Raw genomic sequence first — 27,163 nt, 5'->3', positions numbered from 1 at the left:
GAGACGAAAAGACGACAACGTGTATCCTGCATAGTTTGAATCATATTCACAGTGCTGCATCTAAACAAGGTCATTCATATCCCACTGACCACGCCCGACATTAAACCTACAAGACGGTTTTGGAACGCATGCAATTAGCTGTTCCTGTTGCGTCATTCAGACGCGCGGACAAGATGTTTACGAAGTGCGTTAAGGGAATGGTGAGGTGCGAAGCAATAATCTCTCTTCATTTGTAGATCCTTTTTTTCTGTCTTAGCGCCGTATTAATATGAGACGGTCGTATTTCAGGGGTTCGAAGTCAGCAACGGCACTTTTGGAGTCATCTAGCAGGATTAAAAACTATTTTCCAACAAGAATATGTCTTGCATGATAAAACTCTGTCTTCAGAGCGATGTTTATATGAAACTAATCTTTTGCTAATACTGCAGCTGTTATTTACGGTCGTGTTTGTGCGCCGGAATTTTTTTCCGTGCATCATCCACGCTCTCGATGAAGACGTTGGCTATAAAGCTGTTTAGAGACTACTGATAGCAAGATGGTTACTGTTAACGCAGGATGGGCCCTTAACTCTATGTGAATATTCATTGTCTTCTCAGTTCGCTACAGACGAAGAATGCTATCGTTAAACTTTAAAATGCACTGATTCTTTTATATTGCGGCAAACTTCGACACTTCGAGGCTTTGTAAAGGGTGTTTTGAGGAACAAATTGAGAGTACGAAAACGTGTCCGGAAACGTCATCCGACGACACTGCAGAACGTCGGACTTACAGGCGCCGGCGCTTGCCACGAGGCCATTCCTTCGGCAGTGACTTCGTACGTAGGCGTAGGCGTAAGTCTCGATGTTGGTTCTTGTTCAGTGATGGCTATTGATGGCCACGATCGCCAGTGGAGAAGATAGAGCTAGCTGCTGGGTGGACTGGCCTTGTCTCCTATGAATCTGATGCTCTATTGCCTTGGTTGATGATGGTTGTGTACACGGGTTTTTGTCTGCAATATATTTTTCTCCTGTTTATCGAGAAACGTTGGAGAAAAATAAACTGCGAATGGAAACCCGTATCCGAACCATCATCCAGCGAGGGAACAGAGCATCACGTTGATTGGAGACCAGGGCCCTTGTAGGAGGCAGTGATCCCCATCTTCTCCACTGACGATCGTGGCAATCAGTTGCGATCACTGAATAACAAACAACACATCGAGGCGTTCCACCTACGATACGTCAGCATACAAAGGCATGTTTACTGCCGAAGGGGTGGCCTTGTGCCAGACGTTAGCTCCTGTAACTTCGACGCCCTGTGGCACCGTTAGATGACCTTTCCGGACATGTGTTCGTATCCCCGATTTCTGCCTCAACACACGATCTACAACCCCTCGAAGTTTGTCGAGACATTTCTGGGACACCTTGCATATTTCCATCACCACAGGAAAGAAACTAATACCATAACACAGCACTGGACTGGTAACGGTAGCAACGTGGTGCAATACATGCGCTAAGAGCTATCATCCAAACGACCTGTTCATATAACTAAATTCACAGTGCGCTAACGCGTGAGTTGAGAAGATGAGCCAGATCCCGATTGAATCCGTGTGGCGGATTATCCACTGTCGTGTTACTACAAAGGCCAGCGGTTTTCCGAGCTCGTTTAGGTAAATGCTCCGCCTCAGAAAATACAAGACATAAACAATTAAAGGACTGTAATACTCAGAACAAAATTTACACGATACGCCTTACGTTAACTGACGGCCTACCGAATGAAAAATCATGAAAGCAGCATACTCTGTTCCATCAGATAATCAAAAGGAGAGAGAGGTAGAGGTAGATAATGAGAGAGAGAGAGAGAGAGAGAGAGAGAGAGAAAGGTGGAAGGGAGGGAGGGATCTCTAAAAGCCAAGCATCTGCCTCAGTCTGTCCATACAGACCGTCTAACCAGCTCTGCTATTGGACTGAATAATTATTTCCAATTGGATGTATGTTCGACTTAAGGGACAGAAATTCTTGGATGTGAGGGCAACCATTCTACGGTCGTTTTATACCGCCATTACTGTTTCAAGACAGATATAATGGGTAACGTCAGCAGCGGAATGAGGCTGTTCATGGATGATGCTGTTGTAGAGGGTGTGTCATAATTAATGGCGTAGACGCATGTAGTTTAAAGTAAATGATACCGCAAGCAAAATGGCTCTGTACAGTTTCATCCATCGAATGTATCAAGCTTGTAACAAGACATCGCTATGCGTTGTATGTTCGGTGGACATTACCAATGTGTGTAAGTGGAATTTTGCTTTGATAAGCACTTTTAGTGCACGTCTGGTGTGAAAATGAACGTCTATCTTCGAAACTAATCACTATAACAAATTACACGCAGCTACGCTAGAAATTTAGATGAATAACTAACAAATCTAAGTTTCTGGTCTTGCACACATATTAAATGTAGTTTGCATAATTTCGCAAAACGCGAAGGGAAAAGGCGATTTGGAATCCGAAATTACGCAAAGTACATATAACGTATGTGCAGTGCAATGCTCTCGAAATGAGAAAGAAGAAGGATCAGTCACAACAAAACGTGACAGGCTATCAGTGTAGGACAACACACAGATTATCCTACAAAACTATATAGTGTAAAATCAAGTTGTTCAATAAACAGAACTCACTTATGATGACAAAGAGGTGCTGAAGCATGTTTAGGTACCAAGAAAAAACTGTGTTTTGCGTAAAAGATGGAACCTATATCCAATAATTTTAAATGCAAACGTGGAAAAAAATACAAAGGCTGAAAATGCAAACGATGACTATATCCTCACTCAATTAGACGGTCCGCCGTTTCAGAATTTTGGGGAATCTAGTACGAAACTGATCGCACACGTAACGAAAGCGAGTGTCATGAGGTAACGCCCAACATGTATGTAACACACCCAACGTGCAAGTAATGCGAGCATGATATTAAGGGGAGGTTTCCTATCTTTGGTTCAAAAAACAGATTTTTTTAAAAAAAAAATTGCATTGTTGGATCCATAAAAGTGGTTATAATGCACCCCTCAAACGGTTTTTAGGAATACGGAACGAAAATGTTTGCTATTCGCAGCTGAACAACAAAATGCACCTGCCTGAAATCGTCCTTTTTCACGCACCAGTATTTTTCTTTCAGAGGGTAAGTTATTGTACTGGTGCTAGGGAGGAAACAAACAAAATTCAAATGAAAGTTTGAACGCGTGTTTTTGGAAGTTAGCGTCCAAGCATTTGCATTCTGGTGCGAAGACTGTGGAGATTGCGAATTTCCTGGCAGCGAGCAGATTCAATGAAGGGTATTCAGCAATTCTGAAGACCATGACAACGATGTACGTCACCCTGAGACTCTATTGCATGCAGTTCGCCAAGCATTCGGACGACCACCGTATTCAAGAGGCCGAAAACCGCTAGTCACCGGCCGTACGAGCGGCTCTGGAGCAGCGCAGGATGGCCCAGATCGAGCAGAACGCCCTCTGTGAGGAAGAGGAAGGACTAGTTTATGGACCCGGAATAGCAGATTGAATGTATGTTTCGTAATATTGCATTTATATGCAGTCAAAACTTCAAACGCGTTTTTCTCGAAATGACCTTTTTTTTTATCGCGCAGTATGTTAACTTCAAATCTGCTGAACCGATTGGCATGATTCTTTGTTTCCGACGAAGCTAACTAAATTGTCTAGGAGCTGTACCACTTTTATATTTACTTGGCCGACGAAAAATCGATGAGAAAAACCCTATTTGTTTTTGAAATGGCCGCCATTTTGTTTCCTATCGTACAACTAACTTAAGCGAGGTACAACTCCTAAAGAATCTTTATACTTCGCTAACATTAGCTGAATTTTGAATTCAGACGAACCGGCTGACCTGTGACATACCGCCCGTGGAGATCTACATCGAAATTTTGTTTCGTTCCGACGGCACTCCCGCCTTTGCTCTTCGACATTTCCGGTCGAAAAAAATTCCAGTTTGTAGAGGAAATATCAATAAATACACTACTGGCCATTAAAATTGCTGTACCAAGAAGAAACGCAGATGATAACCGGTTATTCACTGGACAAATATATTATACCAGAATTGACATGTGATTACATTTTCACGCAATTTGGGTTCATAGACCCTGAGAAATCTGTACCGAGAACAACCACCTCTGGCCGTAATAACGGCCTTGATACGCCTGGTCATTGTGTCAAACAGAGCTTGGATGGCGTGTACAGGCACCGTTGCCCATGCAACTTCAACACGATGCCACAGTTCATCTGGAGTAGTGACTGGCGTATTGTGACGAGCCAGTTGCTCGGGCACCGTTGACCAGACGTTTTCAATTGGTGAGAGATCTGGAGAATGTGCTGGCCAGGGCAACAGTCGTACATTTTCTGTATCCAGAAAGGCCCGTACATGACCTGCAACATACGGTCGTGCATTATCCTGCTAAAATGTAGGATTTCGCAGGGATCGAATGAGGGGTAGAGCCACGGGTCTTAACACATCTGAAATGTAACGTCCACTGTTCAAAGTGCCGTCAATGCGAACAAGAGGTGACCGAGACGTGTAACCAATGACACCCCATACCATCACGCCTGGTGATACGCCAGTATGGCGATGACGAATACACGCTTCCACTGTGTGTTCACCGCGATGTCGCCAAACACGGATGCGACCATCATGAGGCTGTAAACAGAACATGGATTCAACCGAAAATATGACGTTTTACCATTCGTGCACCTAGGTTCGTCGTTGAGTACACCATCGCAGGCGCTCCTGTCTGTGATGCAGCGTCAAGGGTAACCGCAGCCTTGGTCTCCGAGCTGATAGCCCATGCAGCTGCAAACGTCGTCGAACTGTTGGTGCAAATGGTTGTTGTCTTGCAAACGTCCCCATCTGTTGACGCAGGGATCGAGACGTGGCTGCACGATCCGTTACAGCCATGCGGATAAGATGCCTGTCATCTCGGCTGCTAGTGATACGAGTCCGTTGTGATCCAGCACGGCGTTCCGTATTACCCTCCTGAAGCCACCGATTCCATATTCTGCTAATAGTCACTGGATCTCGACCAACGCGAGCAGCAATGTCGCGATACGATAAACCGCAATCGCGTTAGGCTACAGTCCGACCTTTATCAAAGTCGGAAACGTGATGGTACACATTTCTCCTCTTTACACGAGGCATCACAAGAACGTTTCACCAGGCAACGCCGGTCAGCTGCTGTTTGTGTATGAGAAGTGGGTTGGAAACTTTCCCCACGTCAGCACGTTGTAGGTGTCGCCACCGGCGCCAGCCTTGTGTGAATGATCTAAAAAGCTAGTCATTTGCATATGACAGCATCTTCTTCCTGTCTGTTAAATTTCGCGTCTGTGGAACGTCATCTTCGTGGTGTAGCAATTATAATGGCCAGTAGTGTATTTTGAGCAAATTTGACATTGTTATCTGTAACCCAATCCCGAGAAAAAAAATCCTCAAAGAACATGCTTTTTTCGGGCGAAAGATAGTAAACCTCAACTTAACTGACTAAAGTTACTGGGAAAGCTATATCAGCCTACGCTTATTTATGGAAGTCTACGTAGCCACCGGTAGTTTTACAACTCTAGCGGAACTACGAACTGAAAGGCGTGAGACACCTATTTTACAACAGTTGCAGCGCGGTGCTCGTGCCTGGAGACAATGGTGGTTATTAGGAGCAACAAGTGCGCAGTTTACGGCAGGCAGGCCGGCCGGAGTGTCCGAGGCAGCGGCGGCGGTGGCAGCGGTCCGCGGAGGTGAAGGCCGCCACAGCGCGCTGGGCTGTGGATTGGCGTGGGGCACCAAGGCTGGTCCGGCAGCGCAGGGCGTGGCCGCCGGAAACGGCGAGCCGCCGGTCACGTGACGCGCACCAAGGACGCCGCCGAGCGCGCGCGCGCACGCGCAGGCAAGCACGCACGCATCCACGCACGCACTCGCGCGCGGAATGGGATCGCCTTTGGGGTAGGCGGGGTCCTCGGCTCCTCCCCTGGCGCCACCGAGCGGCCATCCCCGGCCGGCGAGTGAACGTCCTCCACTGGCCTTCACAGCTATAAGCGAGCGGGTGCTCTTAGGCAACGGCTTAATGCCCAGAGCCGGTCACGATGCCGCGGTTGCGCAAGCCGTCTAGCTCTTCGCTAATCGGCTGTTGCGAGCTTCAAGTGTCTGGGCTCGTTTCTGGTGGGGAGCTGCCAACAACCGTGAGAAACTCCGTGACGAACGTGTAGGTGTAGCGCATTATTTCACTCGGTATGACTTAAGCGTAACAGTGCTCCCCCGTTTTTGTGATATCAAGATTATTCAGGAACTATGTCTCCCTACTTTTTCCAAAAAAGAAAACACAGTTATACTAAAAACTTTAGTCACAACACATACAGCAATGCTTGAGCTATAAGTCGACATAATCACCACCAGACTAGAGACACTTGTCAGTTCTTGTGTTCCTTTTGTAATGTAACAGACCAAGAACCACGAACTGTGGAAAAACGGATTTACATATACATATATCTGTGTGTATGGTCCACATACCCTTCTAAAACACTGGATTGTTTTCAACCAAGTTTGGTACACATATCCTTGTCTAGAGAGAAGTGCTGTGGGTGTATGCTACCCCAGTGGTAGCGGTGGCGTTGAGAAGGTACTGTAACTCACGAAGTGCGAATTCTGAAGACTAATCATTCAGTATTTGAGAAAGAGAACACTTAAAGATATGCAGAAAACTTTACCCATAATTTCAAACCTGTATGAAACATTTTCTATCCGAAAATCTCCACAAAATGATGAACGAAAAGAAATTTATCGCTTACTACGCTACTAGAAATGGTATGTCATTGTATGACACACAGTTCAGGAGATGTGACATTATAAACATGGCCGCATCATAGACGATTTCTGAATTTATTACTTCTTTAACAGTAAGCCTGTTTGCAACACATTTCACAGGCAGTAGCCACATATACCACTGGACGCACCTGAAAAATTATATCATTGCACCACATATTGTTTAGGAAATACGACATCATAGACAGGGAGCAGAGTGAAAATACAGGTGAAATACGTGTAAAAATATGTGTGACATATGTTAAATGCATGTGAATTACTGTATATGTGACATGTGTATACACGGGCAAAGCCGTGGGTAAAAAGCTCATCCTAAACCGCTGGGACAATTTCAATCAAATTTGGTACACTTATTAGTTACGATCTGGAAAGAAATACTATGGGGATAAGAACTACCAGACTTCTATTCTAATGGGGGTGATGAGGAGCAGAGCGAAGGGGGGGGGGTGGCGAAGAGAAGATGGACAGACAGAGAGGAGGACGGAGGATATCAACAGAAAATGGGGGATGGAGGTGGTGGACAGAGAGAGAGACACAGAGAGGGAGAGAGAGAGAGACAGAGAGAGAGAGAGAGAGAGAGAGGGGGGGGGGGTGGAGGAGGTGGGCAAATAGAGCCGGAAGGAGAGTATGTACTAACAGAAGATTGGAATAAATACATATCAGGCCATTCTTTTTGTAAACAACTGTTTAACAATGGCTAACACTGTAGGGCGGGGTAAAACGGCAGTAAAATAACTGTTTATAAAAGAATGTAAGAGTCTAAACGGAAATGACACAAATACAGGCAAGAAGAATCTCAATTGATGAACAGTTTGTAATATTGATTGTTAAAACGCTCGATATGCGAGTTTTGGCTTAGAAAACATGCTAAGTTTTTAAATCTTGCCACGAGGACTGCAGTTGTATTTTCTGTTGTGCGTATGGTCTGCTTATAAAATTTCGCCAATACTATTTGCAATCGTAAGTCAATTGAACAGTTATCTTCAACGACCTTTGTACCTGTTCACATTGTTAAAAGAATATAGCGTATACTCTTCAGCAGCGGCGTCGGCACAGGCGTTGTTGATTACGTTCGTTTTGGCTGAGATCTGTCACAATCTGTGGAAGTTAATTCTGTGACAATATATTTAAAAAGATAGATTTGATAAATGTGCAAGTGAACTTATACGTGCTGTTCAAGTTTCATTTAAAGATTTTCCATACACTTATCAGAAACTGGATGCCGTATTACTCCAATAGGAAGAACTTCTGACTTTCTGTAGCGAACAGACATGTACAATAGCATTTCTCAACGACTGAACGAACAGATCTAAGTACTGTTGATTATGATGTGACATTTCTTGTTCTCAAGAAAGACTTGGAAATAAGCTCTGTCTCTTACCTGTAGCACATGCAAATTAATAATCTGAAACGACTGCACTTCACTGGAATTTATGGTGACATCAATATTGTGAGCGGGAATGTTATACGGATCCAGCACCCTCATGTCGTGTCCTGCCCGAAAATGAAGATGCGTTGTGTTCTTGTTCTGTGAGCCTACCATCAATACAACAGTTCACGTGGACTTATTGGAATTTTACGTTGCACGTCAGTTACCGGTATTTCAACCATTAGTAATGTTTCAACAAGATGCAGTACTGTTACACAGTGGGCTTTTTTTTGACAGTTCTTGGATGAGATCTTTCCGGACACGCGGCTCGATATAGGCAGTCCAAGCATTTAGCTATGTTAAGTATTAAGTGTTCAGTTCATTATCTGCTAATTTGCAAACTTTTATTGCATGAATATGAGACGCTGTAGAGGCGGTGAAGGAATGAATGTTATCCCAGAGACGGAGAGAAACTGAATATCGCCGAGATATTCGATTGGTAAGGAGCACGTGTGGAAGTATATCCATACAAACTTTCTGAGTTAAGGTACCATTTGCAACAAACCGCATAGCCGTGCATAGCACAGTTCCTTAAAATTCTTTTATTCAGTGGAACGCCCCGTATCGCTTAATTTGTTCTGCTAAAACATCGAAAAAATTAGCTCGTCATTGGTCAGTTACGTGAAACATGACGCAGGGGGATTTTCCTAAGCAGTCGCGGCAGTCGCTCGAGACACTAGGGCTGTAAGGAAACTCCGTTGAGCGTTGTATCCAGACAGACGTCCTCGGCCGTTCTGGGACTTCCCTGTCCATTAACTGCCCAGAAGCAACATGTATCTTTCGTTTGCGCACAACGCGTCCGTCATCTCGAAGCTTGTATGTGGAGTGTCCACCTGTTCGTTGCCTCTACAGCTCCACGTGGGCGCAGCTAAGGAGAGCACTACTACAAAAACTGCGCAGCAGTCGTGGTATCCAAAGGAGGTCCCGCCACATCCTACGTGCTCGAAATCAGAGAACACAAAACAAAGTGCCAATACTACCACTCTCTCGGGCCGAGTGTAAGAACGGCGATAAATCTTAAATGAAAAGCAGGCAGTAATTTCGTATAGGCTTACAATGTTCCGCACGCAGCTAACGAGAGCTGTCACTAATTAGCAGCCTCCAATCGCGAGACGTGGCGTGTGCACACGTGCTCAGCCGTTTGCGCAAAGGTCGGCTACAGGAAATCTGCTGCAGAGCCTGCTTCGAGCCCTGTCGCAACCGAAAATTTATGGGAGCAAGTGTGAGGGAACATGAAGAAATCGAGGGACGTGCGGAAAGCATACGTACGTGAGGTCGCAGAAGCGTGTAACTCGCTTGAGGAATCCACATGCCGGCCGGGGTGGCCGTGCGGTTCTAGGCTCTACAGTCTGGAACCGCGTGACCGCTACGGCCGCAGGTTCGAATCCTGCCTCGGGCGTGGATGTGTGTGATGTCCTTACGCTAGTTAGGTTTAAGTAGTTCTAAGTTCTAGGGGACCGATGACCTTAGAAGTTAAGTCCCATAGTGCTCAGAGCCATTTGAACCATTTCTTTGAATCCACATGCACACCATTAAAGCAAGGACTGAGACTGTTGAATACAGTGATCTGCACTATTAATTTCAGCTGCGCTTCTATGAATTAATTTATCAGGCAATGCATAATGGAAAATTCATTGACATAGGAAATAATTTTTTATCGAACGGACTGTTTCAAGATTGAATACAATTTTAATCAATGGAGAGAGGTTGATTCTGAATCTATGTATGCAATAGCGTATGTAAATAACAATAACGTTAATAACTTTTTTTGCTTATCAATTAAATTTTAACAGAAAGGTAACGCCTTGTTGCTGAAGCCATTCTCGTCTCTATCTCATAATTTTTACCACTTGGCTGTAGTTGCTGCCGTTTATTCCACTGTCAACACTTTAATGCAGATGTTGTAGCCATGCCTCTTGATTTTCTTTTCCCAAGATGTTTCTTTTCTCACAGATTTTTATGAGCCGTTAGGTCGAATGAGTTGCCCAATTAATTTAGCTTTTCTTCTCTCTTTCACGCTAATGTCTTTTTCTCTTTAATTCCTTTTAGTGTTTGTAAACTGAAATATCATTCAGACCAGGGTGTTTTTGAGTCTCTTCTTCACATCCACACCTCTATTTTTTCTTGTCCTGATTCCGAATGGCCCACGCTTCACGTCTATAAGATAAAATGTTCCAAAAAATATTTTCATTAATTTCTTTCTTTTTTCTCTACTAAGGTGGTTGTTCGTTAATAAATTACACTTATTCCCGAAGGATTGTTTAGTCATGGCTATTCTTCTTTTAATATCTAATGTTGTACTTTGCAACTATCAAAATTCATTTACTTGCTTCAGTATTATATTTTCTGTCTTAAATTTTATATTTTTTGTATCAAAAAGGAGCAGCAAAGAGATGAAATTTAATGCTAAGCAAATACATTGTATTGGATTTTCTGATGATATACTAGCAGATTCTGAAGAGAACATGACGTGTAAGTTTAAAAAACTTTGAATTTTTTTTACTACTGAATCGTTACAGTTCGTAAGGATGGTCCTGCCATCAATGTATTTATTCGCAGATTCCTTAGTAAACATGTTATGTGTTACACAACGATGGTGCTGTGACCAGCATGCCCTGAGATGACAAAAGTCACGGGATATTTCCTAACATCATATCTGACCTTCTTTTCCTCGGCGTAGTTCAGCATCTCGACGTGGCATGGATTCGACAAGTCACTGGAAGCCCCTGCGCAAGTACTGAACCACGCACGCTCTGCAGCCGTCCATAATTGCAAAAGTGTTGTCTGCGCAGGATTTTCTGCACGAAATGACGTCTCGATTATGACCCATGGATGTTCGATGGGTTTCATGTCGGGCGATGTGGGTGGCCAAATCATTCTGTCGAACTGTCGAGAATGTTCTTCAAACCAGTCGCATGGCGCATTGCCATACATAAAAATCCCGCCTTTGTTTGGAAATTCATGAATGACTGCAAATGGTCTCCATGTAGTTGAACATTCAATTAGGCCGGAGGACCCAGTCTGTTCCATGGAAACACAGCCCACACCGTCTTGGAGCCACCACCAGCTTGCACAGTGCCTTGGTCGACAGCCTAGGTCCATTGTTTCGTTAGGTCTGCACCACTCTGGAACCCTACGATTAGTTCTTAACAACAGAAATCAGGACTCATCTGACCAGGTTACGGCTTTCCGGTCGTCTAGTGTTCAACCGATATGGTCACGAGCCCATGAGACGCGCTGCAGATGATGTGCTGTCAGCAAAAGCCCCTGCGTCGAATGTCTGCTGCCATAACCCATTAACGCCAAATTTCACCACACTGTCTTAAAGGATACGATCGTGGTACGTCGTACATTGATTTCTATGGCTATTTCGCTCGGTGTTGTCTGTTAGCACTGACAACTCTATGCTAATGCCGCTTCTGTCGGTCGTGAGATGAAGGCCGTTGGCCACTCCTTTGTACGTGGTGAGAGACAATTCCTGAAATTTGGTATTCTCGGCACACTCTTGACTGTATCGTCCGTGGAATACTGAATTCCCTAACGAATTCCAATATGGAATGACCCATGCATCTACCTCTAACTGCCATCCCGTGTTCAAAGTCCGTTCACTCCGGTCGTGCGGCGATTATCACGTCGGAAACCTTTTCACATGAATCGTCTGAGTACAAATGACAGCTCCGCCAATTCAGTGTCCTTTTACACCTTATGTTCGCGATACTACCGCCATCTGTATGTGAATCTACCCCCTGACTTTTGTCACCGCAGTATAATACGCAGACACTAAGTCCTCAGTAAACTTGTTCTGGAGATGGTAGTCAACAGAAACCGGTTACCAGCCGATTTTCCTTTTACGTTTTTTGAAATCAAGACTATTTAAAATTTGAACAGTTAAAAAAGTTAATTCCTTAAATAACCACCAAGTAAAAATGAACACAAAACAGAGTAAAATAATTGTAACGAAATTAATAAAAAATCTATAACAGAGAAGTACGTCACACATGTCCCACTCTTTTTTCTTCTCCCAAGCGTTTTTGCGGCATAGTAGAAGTCCACTTCTACAGGATTTGGCAAATTTATTGTATTATTTAACTTTGTGGCCGGTTGTTCTTCCTGACGCCACAGTCGTCATAGTGATCTAAGTAAGAGAAGTGAACCTCTGAATCGCGCAGGCTACGTCGTGTGTTTTATGGTGTTTTAACTGTTTGTGTATCGTACTCTCTGAGGCGGACTTTGGCACAGCCCAGCATTTGCCCAAAGGCCGCCGGAAAGAGCTCAGAAACGACAGCCAGTCTGGTCAGTGTACCATCCCACGGTCGTTAATCCGCCGCCCGGATTCGTTACGAACCTGGCACGCCATGCTAACACGCAGCGTGTTACGCTATATGAGCAGCCGCACATTATATTTGCTTGTGATAGTTGGGTTGAAGCGTTTTTACTGAAAACGTTTTCAAAGGTTTCACATAACTGAATACATTATCTCGGAACGTAGTCACTTTCTTGGTACTTACTCACACTTAGGTTCCTGTCACAAACGTCCCTCACGATTCTGTGAACCGCTTGCCGGCGAAGATGGTATCCAAGCAGCTCGCGAATATCAGTGCGAGCCGGTGGCTCCCGGTAGACAGTAGTAAACTGATGGACTGGCTCCACCAAGCCCGTTCTACAGATACTGTATGCTAACAATTTGTGTGACTCTATGGCTAAGCGTAAGTCGTTCAATTGCACTCCACTCCATTGACTTGCGTATCCCTAATGTACCCCAGTTACCCAGTCGGTTGGAGGGGATCTGCAGTTTCACGTGGAATGTGGATTACATGTCCTCCTTGGCGCAGGCCGGAGTGGCCGAGCGGTTCTAGGCGCTACAGTCTGGAAACACGCGACCGCTACGGTCGCAGGTTCGAATCCTGCCTCGGGCGTGGAAGTGTGTAATGTCCTTAGGGTAGTTAGGTTTAAGTAGTTCTTAGTTCTAGGGGACTGATGACCTCAGCAGTTAAGTCCCATAGTGCTCAGAGCCATTTGAATCTCCTTGGCGGCTCCTCATACTGTTGAGAGGTGAAGGCAGACTGTAAGTTCCCGTGGTCTCGGTATTCGATCCCACGACCGCTGGGTTTCCAGGAACACGCTTCGCCGCTAGATCACCAGGCCCCTCTGCTGCACACTGATTGACTGCCTGTGCGAAGACGCATCACCTTGTTCTCACACCTATGAATCGTTTGCATATACTTTCGTTCCTAACTTTCGTATACACTGAGACATATTTTATGTTACCGTTTCTATCTTTAACATATTCCTATGCTTTTGTATTCCCGCTCTCTTATGCGCAGAAGGTACCAAGTGCATGTTAACAACAATACCGTCAATTCTGCCACACTAGGAAAAGAAATTCACTTTTCAATATAAACTTCCATGTAACTGTCATTAGAGGCTAGATAGTAAAGGAGTGCAAGGTTGCTATAGATGGGTCGGTTCTATTGATGGGCCGGCTTGATTTCTGTGTGGATAATGACAATAAGCGCATAGTAGCGGTCATTGAGTGTACCACGTGCTGCCAAATATTCGGCATCATTGTGGCGTGTTGTTCCAAGGAGACACAAAGCATCAGAGAAAAAAGGTAAGACTTGCATTGTGTTCTCGTGATTGGGTAGTACTAATGATTGAAGCGTCGTAGTCAAATGGTAATAGTGGTTAAATATTTGCAACCGTTATCGGAAAGTACAAGAAAATCATACCATTTTGTCGTATTCATAGTTTAAAGTTACGTAGTGTGGAGAGAAACTAGCTGTTGTTAAACGATGCAGTGCGAGCTGCCTTCAACGAGTCACCTCCAATTTTGTCTAAACTAAGATCTAAGTATGTCACTATGAACAAAACCTAAGTATTGGTGTTCATTACAGTTTGTAAGTATTTTGACAGTCAGTCAAATGAGTGTCATTTTTAGCTTTGAACGCAACGTTTCTACTTTTAGCTTCCTTGGTTTCGAATACACGTTATTCGATTTCAGATTCAGAACAAAAAAAAAATCTCTTAAAAATAAAAATTATGAAATGTATTGACATTTAGTTGTGTGTAGCATAACAGCTAAGTGTGAAATGCTGCTGACAAGGGATTTCAAATGGAGTCCGTATTTCTATAATTCCAGAAGGCTTTTGACACTATATCTCACAAGTGGCTTGTAGTCAAATGGCGTGTTATGGAATATCGTCTAGTTTATGTGACTGGATTCGTGATTTCCTGCCAGAGAGGTTCGCAGTAATTGAAGGAAAGTCGTCGAATAAAACAGAAGTAATTTCTGGCGTTCCCTAAGATCGTGTTATAGGGCCTCTGCTAATCCTTATCTATATAAACGATTTAGGAGACAATCTGAGTAGCCGTCTTAACTTGTCTGCAGATGACGCTGTCGTTTATCGCCTAGTAAAGCCGTCAGAAGATCAAAACAAACTGCAAAACGTTTTATAAAAGATATCTATATGAAGCGAAGATTAGCAATTTACCCTACATAAGGAAAAGTGTGAGGTCATCCACATGAGTGCTAAAAGGAATCCGTTAAAATTCAGTTACACCATAAATCAGTCAAATATAAAGGCCGTAAATTTAACTAAATGTCTAGGAATTACAATTACGAACGACTTAAATGGGAAATAACATACAGAAAATGTTGTTGGGAACACGAACCAAAGACTGCGTTTTATTGGCAGAACATTTAGAAAATGCTGCAGATCTACTAAAGAGACTGCCTACACTACGCTTGTCCGATCTCTTTTGGAGTGCTACTGCGCTGTGTGGGATCTTTACCAAATAGGGTTAACGGAGTAGATCGAGAAAGTTCGAAGAAGAGCAGCATGTTTTGTATTATCGAGAAATAGGGGAGAGAGTGTCACGGACATGATACAGGATTTGTGGTGGACATCGTTAAGACAAAGGCTTTTTTCGTTGCGGCGGAATCACACACGCACACACACACACAAATAAAACAAATGAAAAAATAAACAAATAAAATAAAAAATAAGTAAGTAAGTAGAAATACGATAATAATAATTAAAAATCCTCAGACCTACAGCCTCTCTCCCTCTCTCTCTCTCTCTCACTTGCTCTTTCGCAGCCGCGCGGGATTAGCCGAGCGGTCTCAGGCGCTGCAGTCACGCACTGTGCGGCTGGTCCCGTCGAGGGTTCGAGTCTTTCCTCGGGCATGGGTGTGTGTGTTTGTCCTTAGGATAATTTAGGTTAAGTAGTGTGTAAGCTTAGGGACTGATGACCTTAGCAGTTAAGTCCCATAAGATTTCACACACATTTGAACATTTTTTTTCTCTTTCGCACACACAAACGCACGTACAAAATATCACGTACACTTCGGAAAGATTCAAAACAACAGCCAGGAACACCTTAAATTGTTCCACTGTCTGCCATCTTGTTTTTACAGCTGGTAAACAGCGAAAAGTGACACTACAGTGACCATTCAATACGCAAATACACACACACACACACACACACACACACACACACACACACACAGCTTTCCATATAGGATTAATTAATTTTCAGGCATAGCCATAAAAGTTTCCAAATCATAATTTTTGCTTAAAAATTCATTTACATTAAGTTTTATACCGTTGAAGATGACAAACTGTGAAAGAAAACATATACTATAAAACCATAGTACCTCAGGAAAGCCACACCATGTGGTAAAAAGGTACGAATACATAATTATTCGCGCTTTTGAAAAAAATTGTAATTACGACTTTAAAATTTAATATTTACTCGTGTAGAAACAGTAAAGAACATTCTTTTACGTTTAACATCCATAAAATAAAAAGCCACTGGTGATGCTGCAACTGCAGTGAAACATGTTTGGGGTAAATTGTGTTTTGCTAAAGGCGGACCCTATTCAAACACATACGTACTGTTGCAGCAAACACGGACAAAGGGGCTTCGACCTCAAGATGATTATCATTTAGCATATCTGGGACGTCAGGCAGGTTCTTTAGGTCTTCAGTGTATATGTAAGAGCACCGTCATTTGTCGTCTGTTATCGGAGCAGGGACCATGTAGGAAGGAATGTAGCTTGGGGGAACGCCCATGGGTCAGTGGCTTCCGCGAGGCGAAGTGAAATCCGGTTCAGCATCTAGTGTCGAGTGTTCCGGTAGAGGGTGGCGGAGTGACCTCAGGGCGAAAGCCTCTAATTGGCCGTCAGGTGGGAAGCCGGTGGCCGCAGCTGCGGTACAGAACTCCACCCACGCACCCCCTGCCGCGGGTTTCTCCCGCCGTGGGCCGCGGCGAAAGCACAACCCGATGCCTATCGCACTATCCGCCACTCCATCCGTCACCTACCGCCGCGCCGGAAGTGCGCCACCACGCATTCCGCACTCCGCTGTGGCGCGCCTCCCGATCCATCACTGAGGTGGCCCCAGTGTTTGTTTAGGAAAACTCGACGCGTCGCATCAACGTTTACGCAAGACTTCACTGTGGATGACGAGTGGAGCGAACAGGTGCGAAACCTACCGTTAGTGCTACGTGCATTCCAAGTGAAACGCTGACAGCTACTTCCTAGATACGTCATGTGCAAACGGAAGTGGTGACGACCATTTCACTACGAAATTCTTCTGCCGTCCGAGTTACAACATTACACAAATAACCAGTTTTTATTAAAGAGCCTTGTACAGTGTGTCCCACATAAAACCTGTACACCTCACGCCCAAAATTCAAGTAACAATGAACTAACTAAAAAAGAATAAATAACAGCTAACGTAGTTAGGTAACGTAGTTAACTGTTGTAAGATATGCTGAAAGTGGTCTCCATAGGCACCCAGTCATCACTAACTTCGTGTGATGGCATTACGAGCAACACGCTGTAATTGGTTCAAATGGCTCTGAGCACTATGGGACTTAACATCTATGGTCATCAGTCCCCTAGAACTTAGAACTACTTAAACCTAACTAACCTGAGGACATCACACAACACCCAGTCATCACGAGGCAGAGAAAATCGCTGACCCCGCCGGGAATCGAACCCGGGAACCCGGGCGCGGAACACGCTGTAATTCTGTAGGCCTAATGTTGTTGATTTCTCAAGTCATGTTCCGTTTAAGATCGTCTGTTGCGTGCTGATTTTCTGTGTGGGCCTTGCTTTTTAGTGTGCCACATAAACAAAAACCACGCGACTTTTAAGTCCGGGGACCTCGGAGGTCAGAGACCTCTAAGGGCAAGTCTTTCTTCACGGAACACGTCGTTGATGCAGGACATGCTGTGGTTGGATGTGTGAGCGGCTGTTCATCTTGCTGGAATACTGGATACACCTTCTATGCAGCTGTTAACTGTGCATAGAAAGAATCAAGAATCTCTAGATATCTGGCACTGTTCAAAGTGTAATTGAAAAATATGGGACCAATAATGCTCATGCACACCAAACGCCTACCTCCTCTGAGTGGAGAGGTTCTTTATGCAGAATATGTTGGCTGTCCTGCGACCAGTATCTGCTTTTGTAGGAGTTTACACAACCTGACGATTGAAACCGGGCCTCATCTGATATGAAGTAAAGCAAGGCGTCCAGGGAACCGTTAGCAACTGATGTTAACAACCAGTTTCATAATTTAAAAAATACAAAATATTATTACTTACGAATTTACCCAAACCTTTCAAAATTTATGAAATAAGATCAAGCCAAGCGCCAAATTAAAGAAATCGCTTTAAATAATAACAGTTATAACGCTCTCATACATTTTAATAATCAAGTTACGCCAATCACTTTAAATGCGGCCACATGTTAACTTTCTAAGTAAAAGGATGCAGCATGAGTCTGGATCAATGTTCTTCATCGTCCATTATGTTGAGCTACCAGCAAACAAAGGAGGTTTTTTTTTCTAGCACGCTGTCCATACTATATGGTATATTAGCACTTTGGTTAAAGTAACAGCACTTAGTTTCAACACACTTCGCACACACCACGTGTGGACTGAATACTTATTTTGCTTGCGGTTTCATTTTCTGGGAAAACAGGAGTGCGCTGTCCTGCTCGCGCTGTGCCGAATTCCTGCTCCTAGGGTAGCCCGACTTCACTGAGAGATACACAAGATTTTTGGGGTCGAGGGGTTCTAGGCACTACAGTCTGGAACCGCGCGACCGCTACGGTCGCCGGTTCGAATCCTGCCTCGGGCATGGGTGTGTGTGATGTCCTTAGGTTAGTTAGGTTTAAGTAGTTCTAAGTTCTAGGGGACTGATGACCTCAGAAGTCCCATAGTGCTCCGAGCCATACACAAGATTTCCTTGAGAAGACGTACTACGGAGTGCAGAGCCGGGAGTATAATAGCCGCTCCCGCAAATGGATTTCTCCTCGTAAAGCGCGGCCCGCGCTGCATAGCGATGACGGAGGCGGCCGGGGGCCTTGGCAGCCGGCAGAGAAAGTGGCAGGTGCAGCGGGCCGGACCGACTGCAGTTGGGGACATGGACTCTGGCCTAGGACGGCCCCGCGCTGCTGGAACACCGGCCGGTGACCGTTGCGGGGCAGCTCGTAAGGCGAGAGAACGCAGGTAGCTCTGCAAGAGAGTGTGTGTTCTTCATAAACTTGCTGTGTGTTGGACCGGGACTCGAATCTAGTGTCTTGCCCTTCGTCGACATTAACGTTACATAGCGGGACAGAGCAACGGGCGAGTGTGAGTCTGGCGGTAGTTCTTTCCCGCCTTCCGACTTAACAGTTGTCAAACCGAATGAGCCACACAGCCACGACTCGTGACAGCAGTCACATCTTCAGTTTTGTCTATGAAGTTTGGATGTAGAAGGGAGGCACTGCTAGAACTGGAACAGTGAGGGTAGTGACGAGACGTGCCTGGATAGCTCAACTCTTGAGAGGATTGGCTATCCATAGGCAAGGTTTCGGGTTCGAGTCCTGCTACGGCACACTGTCTGAATCTGCCAGGAAGTTTCAGAGCAAGTGCTGTTTACTCTCTGTTGGGTGGTTGAAATTTGAGCTGTCGTAAAGTCGATGGTTGGTTTGTACACCACAATCATTTACACTATGTGATCAAAAGTATCCCGACACCTGGCTGAAAATGACTTAAAAGTTCGTGGTGCCCTCCATCGGTAATGCTGCAATTCGATATGGTGTTGGCCCATCCTCAGCCTTGGTGACAGCCTCCACTATTGCAGCCATACGTTCAATTAGGTGCTGGAAGGTTTCTTGGGGAATGACAGCCCATGCTTCACGGAGTGCTGCACTGAGGATGTCGGTCGGTCGGTGAGGCCTGGCACGAATTCGGCGTTCCAGAACATCCCATAGGTGTTCTATAGGATTCAGGTCGAGACTCTGAGCAGGCCAGACGATTACAAGGATGTTTTTGTCGTGTAACCACTACACCACACGCAGTGCATTATGAACAGGTGCTCGATCGTGTTGAAAACCGCAATCGCCATCCCCGAATTGTTCTTCAACAATGGGAAGCAAGAAGGTGCTTAAGACATCAATATAGGCCAGTGCTGTGATAGTGCCACGCAAAACAGCAGGGGGTGCAAGCCCCCTCCATGAAAAACACGACCACTCCATAACACCACTGCCTCCGAATTTTACTGTTGGCACTACACCCGCTAGCAGATGACGTTCACCGGGCATTCACCATAACCACATCCTTCCATCGGATCGCCACATTGTGATTCGTCACCCCACACAACGTTTTTCCACTGCTAAACCGCTCAATGCTTGCGCTCCATACACCAAGTGAGGCGTCGTTTGGCATTTACCAGCGTGATGTGCAGCTAATGAGCAGCCACTCGAACATGAAATCCAAGTTTTCTCACCTCCCGCCTAACTGTCATAGTACTTGCAGTGGATCCTGATGCAATTTGGAATTCCCGTGTGATGGTCTGGATAGATGTCTGCATACTACACATTACGATCCTCTTCAACTGTCTGCTGTTTCAGTCAGTCTACAGCCGAGGTCGGCCTGTACGCTTTTGTGCTGTACGTGTCCCTTCACGTTTCCACTTCACTATCATATGGGAAACAGTGGACCTAGGGACGTTCACGAGTGTGGAAATCTTGCGTACAGACGCAAGTGACACCCAATCATCTAACGACGTTCGAAGTCCGTAAGTTCCGCGGAGCACTCAATTCTGCTGACTCACGATGTCTAATGACTACTGACGTCTCTGATATACAGTACCTGGCAGTAGGTGGCAGCACAATGCACCTAATATGAAAAACGTATGTTTTTGGAGGTGTCCAGATACTTTTGATCACGTAGTGTTCTAAGATACTGGTGAGGTTTGTCTTTTGTCTTCTGCAGAACGATCAGTGCAGTGTATAATGGGAAGTAGCAGAAATGAAATCCAGCCAACGGCCTTGCCACAGTGGTAACACGGGTTCCCGTCAGATCAGCGAAGTTAAGCGCTGTCGGGCTAGGATAGCACTTGGATGGGTAACCATCCGGTCTGTCGAGTGCTGTTGGCAAGCGGGCTGCACTCAGTCCTCGTGAGGCAAACTGACATACGGCCAGGAGAGCGGTGTGCTGACCACATGCCCCTCCATATCCTCAACCAGTGACGCCTAGGATGACACGGCGGCCTGTCCGGGAGGCGTTTAGTTTTAGAAATGAAATTAGATATGACCTCAATATCAAAACTGAGGACCACGAAGTAAACGAAATGCGTAAGTTCAAATAGCTCGGAAGCAAAATAACGTTTGCCGGACGAAGCAACGTAGACGTGAACAGCAGCATATAACAAGCAAACAGAGCATTCCTAGACAAAAATTCACTAGAATCAAACAGCGTCCTTAGCGTGACGAAGAAATTTCTGACATTGCACGTTTGAAGCATAATATTGTGTGGTAATCATGGTCTGAGGGAAAACCGGAAAAGAAGAGACTCGAAGGTTTTGAAGTGTGGTGCTAAAGAAGGATTTTAAAAATGAGGTGAAGCTATACGATAAGAAATGGGGAGGTTTTTCGCAGAATCGCGGAGGAAAGGAACATGTCGAAAACACGCACAAGGAGAAAATATAAGGTGATAGGAAATGTGTTAAGACATCTAGGAATAACTTCAATGGCAGGCGCAGGTGTGGGAGGTGTAGAGGGTAAAAACTGTAAAGGAAGACAGAGACTGGAAAGGGTTTGCACGAGAGGTGCATTGGTGGCGGGGCGCATCAAACCCGTCAAAAGACTGACAAAAAGAAAAGAAATCACCCAAGAATCTCTAGTCCATACGCTTATATGGAGATGCAGTTTTTCCTAAAGTTGTCACTGTTCCTAATTTCATTTCAGTGTATAAGTACTACACACATCATCTTGTTTTGTCTAGTCAAGTCTTTTTCTGTCTTTACTACTTTCCTCCTCTACCGTTTCCGTGAGGCTGGTCGGGAGTCGTGCTTCCATAGATTAGTTGTTAAGAAATGGTAGGATTGTCGGTTGAGTCCGTCACACAATCTGCTGCGCTGCTTCAGGTGTAGAAAACTACTTGCACGTTTGTATAGGCGAATCAGAGATGTAACTCCACAGCCAGCTAAAGCACTGTGCAGGCACGTGTTTCATTTACCGATAAACAACATTTACAGATATATCTTGACTGACGGCCTTTCATTTGCTATTCTTGAACAGGCTTCTTTCCACGAGCAATCGTCATTAAACTCAGCAAATGGTTCTGTAATCATAACAAAGGAAATTCTATGAACTGGAAACAGTTGTTGTATTGCGTACGCATAAACTACTTGTTGAGATTTCCTTGTGCAAATATATCTCTGACTCTGGTGAATTTATTGCAACTAGGTATTTTATGGAAAGTGCGGATCGGTGTATATGGCGCATTCTGACAGACAGTTCCTTAGCTATAATTTAAGTTTGATAAGAAATTTAGACAAGTTTTTTTCTCTTTTTTTTACGACCAAATTTTAATGGTATGTGAATGGGTGGAAGCTTTTTTCTTTTGTGTCCCGTGTCTCATAAACACAAACGAATACAAAGACAATGAATAAAAGTGTAAGAAAAAAAAGCAGAAAAGGAAAGATAAATCAGTTCTTTGTCCCAAACTTGTGAATGCAATTTGCTTTATTTGTTATAATATTATTGTTTGATTGTACTGTTTCAGAAATGGTTGTTTTCCTTTTTAGTAATATGTGAAGAAATGAATAAATATGTATTTCACTTTTAACAAGGCACAGCGGGTAAAAGAAATACAAACTGCAGAAGGCTCTTGTGTTGGCCATAAATCTCTTGAACATAGCGCTAATTTATTGCCGTTGTTATCTTGGAGTTTCGATTTTAATTGACCCCAGAGAAAAAACTTTGACGTTTCAAGATTTCCTGCGACCACTGCGAGAGGCATAGTTACGGATTGTTCCCAGTTCCCGCAAGAAGTTTGGTGTGGGTTAGAGGACATCCAGTAGCGGCGAGGTCTTCTTGGAAACTATTACAGGACATAAACTCAAATAGCGAGTCCAATCTCTGGATGGAGATCGGAGCCTATCGGCTAGCTGCTTGATCGAACGAGAGTCTGAGGGTGGTAAACAAATCTTGGCGCGGTTTTTCTTTTTCGTCTCGAGTGCTGACCGCCCTTGCTAAAGGCCAAGGCTGTCTGGTTTTATCAGCGCGATATGTTGTGTTGTGCCGGGAGTCAGTATCCGGCTGCAGGCCTGCGTTAATCGATCAGCTTGAAAGCAAGGCACCGATTAAAAACGAAATGAAGTTGAAACGCAGAGAGCTTCATGTCTATACGCTTATTACTATGCTTAATGAAACATTCGATTTCATAACTTTCTTGCTTTCTTTTTGGTTGGAAGATAATGGAAATATCGTTACCGTAGTGTATCTACGTTCAGTATTTTAATTCCTCTTGAACAATAATTTTGATTGAGGAAAGTACGCAAACAAACCAGTAAGCTATTCACGAACATATGTTGTCGAAACAGGTATTCCTAATGCGTAATTAATTTCGCGATTATAAAGAAATGTCGACTTAAAATCAGTAGGATGATCACTGGCACTATTAAAAATAATTTTATCTCATTTTACAAGTAGGTGATTTCCGGCGATTGAATTATGAGACCTACAAAGAGCATTCGTCTCCATCCAAAATTATTTCGTGAGTTTTTAAAATTTTTGTCTTTTTTCGGAATGTAGAAGTAGAACAAGAATGGAACAATTTTCGTATTGTATTAAGACGGGGACCTAGAAACGATGGAGAGGCTTCGTCCCGCCGTAGCCCTCAGTCGTACACAACCCCACAATAGACCGCAGCAGTCCACTCACCCCACCGCCGACCCGCAACGAACCCAGGGTTATTTTTCGTATTATATAAAAGTTCTCTTTAATTTATTTTCTGCATTCACTTCCCATCCTCTGAAAGACTGCTAATACATAGCCCTAATGACACGTATACAGATTTTATATTACAAATCCATCTTTTTTAAGAAGCTGTCAGCAAACTGGATCTTTTCAGCAAAACTGTGTCATTGAAAGTGGTTTGGATTTTGGTTGTCGTAGCAATTACTCGTAGACATAATAGGCAAGTTCGACGTGATGATTTCGCTTCCTCCTCTCATAACTTCTGTCGAGTAAATCAGATTAAGTGCATAATGGTATACTTTGATGTAGACAATGGAATCAGTATTTAGATTAGCCTAAGTTTAAAGTATAGAAACCTACAACCGGCTTTCAACAAAATACAGTATCTTTTGTAAGGCGTCTTTTCCCTGGTTGGCAAGGGGTACTGGAACAGTATAGAGGAAGTTTGGGTAGTGTATGACACGTGGGCTCTTTCAGAATTGTGAGTGCTATTCAGAAAGTAAAGACCGATCGGTCGCGAAATGGAAACCACCGTCAAAACCAACAGTGTTTTATTTGCAACAGTTAGTTGCACCTTCCAGCTACTTCTCTACAAAGTCGCCGCTCCGACTTCGATATTCGTCATAGCGTTGTACCAGCTTTCCAACACACTCATCGTAGAAGGCAGCCACTTTATGCTAGTCTACAGCTCGTTGTCTTTGCTAAAATCTCTTCACGTCAAAGGTTCATGTGAGCAGAGATGAAACTAAGGGGAGCCAATTACGAACTATATTGTGAGTGATCAAAAACTTTCCATCGAAAACGCTGCAGGAGCATCTTCATTGTCCCTGCAGACTGCGACCGAGAATTGTCATGAAGAAGGAAACTAATGACAGTTACGTTATGTAGGGTGCATGGCATCAGGTGAAATCTCTCACCAGGCCCTCAGATACGGCAGAAGACACTGTTTTCTGGGCATCATTACGTGCTCACTGTCCTCTCAGAACTGGAAAAAGCAACTTGACGCTGTCGGCGGGCATACTAGAGACAATGTCCAGCTTATCTGTGCAAATCTTCTTCGGATTTACACTTGGTTTCCATTTGGTACCTGATCCTCGTATAATAGTAAGGAAGGTTGTGTTGAACATTTTTGACACTTAACAGGATTATGATACATTACTTGATATAATTGTAAAACGCGATGTCATACGAAGATATGTTCCTTGACTGTTAAAAATATTTTTCTCTTCTTTACATTTTGGACATTTAAATTTTTGAAGTGTTGAATCGGACACAAAATTTTAGTATGTTATAAAGTCATTTTTGTTCCAAAAAACGTTTCAGTTAGATCTTAAATAGTTATAAACTTGAACTTGTGAATTTGCTCAGTTAATCTGGCAAAGAAACTGTCAACTTGTTCTTTGCCACTGCTCGCTGCAACCTCATGGGTTCAGCTGTCTTCAACTAAAGTCTTCATGGTTTCTCATAAAATCATTGTAAAAGTCTTTATTCGTTTTCATTTTTGTCTTGTTTAACCGATATTTTATTTTCAGCTGCTGTGCATACTTGTGCACTAGATTTAAAGTTATCAGCAGCTATGTAAATTACTTACATCATCATACAAAGCTGTTTCCCATTCATCAGTGGGTACTAATGGGAAAAAATAATTTCCTAAAATAGGTTTCACGACCACCTCTCTGTTTTCCCTTAAGACTTTACGTACTTCTTGGAACTGTATATTTGTCACCCACTTTCCTGATTGTAATTCCAAAAAGTCTACCTTTTCTTGCAGCTTTCACCATGCTATTTTCATATCATTTACGTCCTGAATGCACTGTATTTGCCTGTTAAAAAACGTAAAAATTTAAATTTTTACGCTATCTAGTTTGTCTGGTACATTGCCTTGTTCGATACAACCCGAACTTACTACTGCGATTGTTTAGCATTTATATTACTTGAATTTTTCACTGTCACAGATTAAAGTTAAATGGAGCGCCGAAAAACTCATTAGTAACTGATAATGTGTTGCCACTCCGGAACACAATGTTGTTTTGACTAAAAATTTTCTGACTGGTCTTGTTCGTCCATTGCTTACATTGCAGTTGTGTGACAGGTGCTGCCACTAGCGGCAGAGTTTATAAACGAGTCTCGCCCAATACAATACGATGTGCCATGCACCCGACCTTCAAATGTTTGCTTACGAAGCAAAGAAATACGTTCGCGCAGCTGGGCGCTATTTGCCCGAGAGTGAACGATTTACAGTCGCAGCACTGCACATTCCGTCACGTACTGAAGGTACAGAACGTTCACTCCCTACTTTCATCTATCATGTGAATGTCCAGACGATGTTTTTATCATTAATTCTGTTAAGAGCTGCACATCTGGTCGGTTGCACAGTGAAGATCAGATGTCTCTCGCATCATCAGTTCGTAAGCCTAGTGGGCAAACCTGTTGAACTGGTTTCCGACGAAGAGCTGACAAGGCCATGCAGAGTTTCTTTGATGTCCAGTAGAATGTCATTTTTAATTCGCTACACAGCACGCAGAGCTCTTGAAACCATCGCGTTTCAAACATGCGGCTGACAGAGTTCTCCGCCGCGACAAGCTAGCTGCCGACCATGAAAAGGTGCCGCCGGGAGGTGGATGACCAAAAAGGCACGCCAGCAAGGCGGGTTGCATACTTAATGTCGGCGAAGGCTGGGAACTGCGCTCGTAATGGCTCGCTGGTTTCTGTAACGCTGCCATTTTCTCTTACGACGTGACAACAACGATAGTGTAGCGAATCAGTAATCCAGTCAGATACGTCTCTGAGTCGTTATTCTCCACCTGCTGATTCGTTTCATCGAGATGACAGCGCCGTATTTCTAAACGGTGTGCGGAATTCGTTTAAATGATACATCATTTATTTGATTATTTACAGTGTTTTTAGCCTTGTATCTCCTTCATCGCAGCAGTGACAGTTTATACTAAAATATATTACAACACAAATACAAGTGGTGAGTAATAACAATAATTGGCAATAATAATAACAATTGTAATAAAGGACATTAAGTATAACATGACATTGACTATATGAGTACTTTTGATGTCGTGTCCAGTATCATGAGCAATGGAAAGCATGAAGACAGAGAAGATCGAAACGCCAGTGACTGTGGTCATAATGAACAGACTTTCAATAGAAAACTCTGTAGGAAATGGGAAGGAGAAATGCTGGGGGACGGCGGGGCTGATAAGTGAGTTTCAGACAACTATCTGGAAGACAGCTATTGTACTAGAAAGTGAACCATTAGGCGTTCGGTACGAATTTAATTTCTCTAACATTTTGAAGAAGATTGCTGCAGAGATGGGATCCTGATACCGAAAATGATTTTAAGAAGACGGCTGTGTTATGTAGTGGTATAGTGAGGATTTTACTTTCTTGATAACGAATATTTACATGTTGGATGGCTGTGCACAGGTTAGTTTGTCTTGCACTGCTGTTCGGATGGTAGTGTGAGTTGAAGATTAAGAGGGAGTGCAATGATCGTGAATACTATAGACAGAACACAAAGTATGATAGAGTCTACGGTTACCATCACGTACCGGATATTACTGTTCGTAGGGGATATGGGGAGTATTAGTGTTCCTACGAGCTTCTTTTTAAGCTCGACAGGAAATA

The 27,163-nt window shown here is 43.8% G+C and overlaps 1 protein-coding gene and 1 pseudogene across 1 annotated transcript in view; one reads left to right on the top strand and one right to left on the bottom strand.

The window, feature by feature from the left end:
* The window catches only part of LOC126456955 (mucin-12-like), a 491,377-nt gene that overhangs the window by 127,253 nt on the left and 336,961 nt on the right, over nucleotides 1–27,163 (bottom strand). The gene's annotated exons all lie outside the window — the stretch shown is intronic.
* On the top strand, nucleotides 20,584–20,701 carry LOC126459045 (5S ribosomal RNA; annotated as a pseudogene).

The sequence above is a fragment of the Schistocerca serialis genome, chromosome 2 (genome assembly GCF_023864345.2).
Source record: "Schistocerca serialis cubense isolate TAMUIC-IGC-003099 chromosome 2, iqSchSeri2.2, whole genome shotgun sequence".
Lineage (NCBI taxonomy): Eukaryota > Metazoa > Arthropoda > Insecta > Orthoptera > Acrididae > Schistocerca > Schistocerca serialis.
The sequence above is the reverse complement of the archived record's forward strand: the minus strand, read 5'-3'. Positions and strand labels throughout refer to the sequence as shown.